General features: G+C 36.7%; 1 pseudogene; it reads left to right on the top strand.

Annotated features, from left to right (window-relative positions):
* The first annotated feature begins 1,023 nt into the window (after positions 1–1,023).
* Positions 1,024–3,310, top strand: LOC102745978 (protein SDA1 homolog pseudogene; annotated as a pseudogene).
* Positions 3,311–4,096: the final 786 nt, after the last annotated feature.

The raw sequence follows: 4,096 nt of genomic DNA, 5'->3' as shown, positions 1-4,096 counted from the left end.
TCCATGTTTGCAAAGATTTTCTACTATACTTTCTTCTAGAAGTTTTATAGCTTACATTTTATGAGTAGTTTTATAATCTACTTTTAGTTAATTTTTGTTTATATGATGAGTTAAGGGTTGAGGTTCATCTTTATTGATATTGATAGACAATTGTTCAAGAACTTTTGATGAAAAGATTATCCTTTCCCCACTGAATTGACATTGAAACCCAACCAACCATATGTATGTGGGTCTAGTCTGTTCCATTCATCTAAATGTATATTCTTACACCATCAAATGCCACAATGTTTTGATTATTGTTGCTTTCATGTTTCTTTCATGCAAGTATTGAAGTAAAGCAGTATGGGTCCTCCATCTTTGCTTTTTTTTTTTTTTTCCAAAATTGTTTTGGCTACCCTGAGACCTTTGAATTTCCATATAAATATTAGAATTAAGTTATCAATTTCTTTGGAAAGTCCTGCTGAGATTTTGATTGAAACTATGTTGAATATATAGACCAATTTAGGAAGGATTGTCATTTAAATAATATTTAGTCTTCCAATCTGTTTATCCTATATCTCTCCATCTATTTAGTCTTCTTTAATTTCACTTAGCAGAGTTTTATAATTTTTAGTATACAGGACTTATATATACTTTGTAAAATTTATCCCAAATTATTTCATGTTTTTAATACAATTTTAAGTGATAACTTTTCCATTTTTTAATTTTCCAACTGTTCATTGTTTACTAGCATAGAATACAATTGATTTTTGTGTATTGATCTTATATACTGAAATCTTTTGGTTGTAGATATAATTTAGTAGCTATTAGAACTAATTCCTTAGAGTTATACATAAATCATGTTGTCTGTCAATAAAGAGAGTTTAACTTCTTTCTTTCCAATCTGGATACCTTTTCCCCCTTTCTGTTACCTTGTTTAGCTGGTTAGTATCTCCTAAAAATATTGATTAGAAGTGATGAGAGCAGGCTTGCTTTCCTTGTTTCTGGTCTTAGGGGGAAAGTACCCAATATTTCACCATTAAAAATAATGTTAACACACGCAGCCAACACGGTTGGTGGTTGCCGGTGGTGTGGGGTTTCTTAAAACTGTTCCCTGCAGAGCCAGTCAGCAGCCAACATGTCTAACAGAAACAATAACAAGCTGCCCAGCAACCTGCCGCAGCTACAGAATCTGATCAAGTGGGATCTGCCAGCCTACGTTGAGGAGTTTCTACAGCAGTATAATCACTACAAATCCAATGTGGAGATTTTCAAATTACAACCAAACAAATCTAGCAAAGAACTGGCAGAGCTGGTGATGTTTATGGCACAGATTGGTCACTGCTATCCAGAACATTTAAGTAATTTTCCTCAAGAGCTGAAAGATCTTCTCTCCTATAATCACACTGTCTTGGATCCAGATCTTCGAATGACATTTTGCAAAGCTTTGATCTTGCTGAGAAATAAGAATCTCATCAATCCATCAAGTTTGCTAGAACTCTTCTTTGAGCTTCTGCGTTGTCCTGATAAGCTTCTGCGAAAGACTTTATACACACATATTGTCACTGATATCAAGAATATAAATGCAAAACACAAGAACAATAAAGTGAATATAGTGTTGCAGAATTTCATGTACACCATGTTAAGAGACAGCAATGCAACTGCAGCCAAGATATCTTTGGATGTGATGATTGAACTCTACAGAAGAAACATCTGGAATGATGCCAAAACTGTCAATGTGATCACAACTGCATGTTTCTCTAAGGTCACCAAGATATTAGTTGCTGCTTTGATATTTTTCCTTGGGAAAGATGAAGAGGAGAAACAGGACAGCGACTCAGAATCTGAGGATGAAGGACCAACAGCAAGAGACCTGCTAGTGCAATATGCCACAGGGAAGAAAAGCTCCAAACACAAGAAAAGGTTGGAAAAGCCTATGAAAGTGCTCAAGAAACAAAAAAAGAAGAAAAAACCAGAGGTCTTTAACTTTTCAGCTATTCATTTGATTCATGATCCCCAAGATTTTGCAGAAAAACTACTAAAGCAGCTAGAGAGCTCTATGGAGAGGTTTGGGGTGAAAATGATGCTCATGAACCTCATCTCCAGATTGGTGGGAGTTCACAAGCTTTTTCTCTTTACCTTCTATCCATTTGTGCAAAGGTTTCTGCAACCCCACCAAAGAGAAGTAACAAAGATCCTTCTGTTTGCTGCCCAAGCATCTCATCACTTAGTACCCCCAGAGATCATTCAGTCAGTGCTCATGACTGTGGCCAACAATTTTGTCACCGACAAGAACTCTGGGGAGGTCATGACAGTAGGAATCAATGCTATAAAAGAGATAAGAGCTCAATGTCCTCTAGCCATGACTGAAGAACTTCTCCAAGACCTGGCTCAGTATAAAACACACAGAGGTAAGAATGTGATGATGTCTGCTAGAACTTTGATTCAACTCTTCCGAACACTGAATCCTAAGATGTTGCAGAAGAAATTCCGGGGTAAGCCTACAGGGGCTTCCATAGAAGCAAGAGTGCAAGAATATGGAGAATTAGATGCTAAAAATTACATTCCAGGAGCAGAAATTCTAGAAGTTGAAAAAGAAGAGGATGCTGAAAACGATGAAGATGGGTGGGAAAGTACTAATCTCAGTGAGGAGGCAGATGCCGATGGTGAGTGGGTTGATGTGCACTGCTCTTCTGATGAAGAACAGCAAGAAATATCGAAGAAGCTCAACAGCATGCCCATGGAGGAGCGGAAACCCAAAGCTGCAGCCATTAGCACGAGCCAAGTTTTAACTCAGGAAGACTTCCAGAAAATCCGCATGGCCCAAATGAGGAAAGAACTCGACGCTGCCCCAGGGAAAGCCCAAAAGAGGAAATATATTGAAATTGATAGTGATGAGGATCCCAGGGGTGAGTTACTTTCTCTTCGGGACATTGAACGCCTTCATAAGAAGCCAAAGTCTGACAAGGAGACAAGACTAGCAACGGCAATGGCTGGAAAGACAGATTGAAAAGAATTTGTGAGGAAGAAAACCAAAATGAACCCATTTTCCAGTTCCACAAATAAAGAGAAGAAAAAACAGAAGAACTTTATGATGATGCGATATAGCCCATAATGTCCGGTCAAAAAACAAGTGCTCCTTCTGAGAAAAGCAGCTGGCACTACGAGATGCACTTTTGAAAAAGAGAAAAAGAATGAAGTAATCTCCAAGCAAATTTTCCATTCCAAGAAGAATGCTAAATTTGTATCATTATTTTGAAAATTAGTTAATCAAAAATATTTATTTACATTAAAAAGTCCTGAAGCACTATATTGTGAAAAACATAGTAAACTTGGTAGCAATTTAAAAAGAATAAAAATAATAATGTTAGCTTGTGTAGCTATTTATCAAGTTTATGGTGTTGCCTTCTATTTTCTGTTTGCTGAAAGTTTTTATTGTAAATATACATTAAATTATGTGAAATGCTTTTATGTATATCTATTGAGATGGTCTCATTTTTCTCCATTACTGTTATTATCCTGAATTAAACTGATTGATTATTGAATGTTATATCAATCTAGCATTCCTGGGTTAAACCATAAATGTTCATAATGTATTATTCTTTGTTATATATTGATGGATTTGGCGTACAGTGTTAAGAATTTTCCTTGAATGTCCATGAGGGATTTTTTCTGTAGTATTTTTCCTTCCTATAATGACTTTGCTTGGTTTTAGTACCGTGGTAATGTGGGACTCATAAAGTGAGTTAGGAAGTGGTCGCATTTCCTATATTTTCTGAATGATTTGGCACAGAATTATTATTCTTATTTAAATGTGTGATAGGATTCATCAGTGAAGAAAATTGTCCTTGGCATTTTCTTTTTTTTTTTTTTTTTTTTTTTTTAAAGATTTTATTTATTTATTTGAGAGAGAGAGAATGAGAGACAGAGAGCACGAGAGGGAAGAGGGCAGAGGGAGAAGCAGACCCCCCGCCGAGCAGGGAGCCCGATGCGAGACTCGATCCCGGGACTCCAGGATCATGACCTGAGCCGAAGGCAGTCGCTTAACCAACTGAGCCACCCAGGCGCCCCATCCTTGGCATTTTCTTAGTGGAAAGGAATTTAATAACAAATTCAA

This window comes from Leptonychotes weddellii, chromosome X (genome assembly GCF_054177405.1).
Source record: "Leptonychotes weddellii isolate Sample4059 chromosome X, ASM5417740v2, whole genome shotgun sequence".
NCBI lineage: Eukaryota > Metazoa > Chordata > Mammalia > Carnivora > Phocidae > Leptonychotes > Leptonychotes weddellii.
The sequence above is the reverse complement of the archived record's forward strand: the minus strand, read 5'-3'. Positions and strand labels throughout refer to the sequence as shown.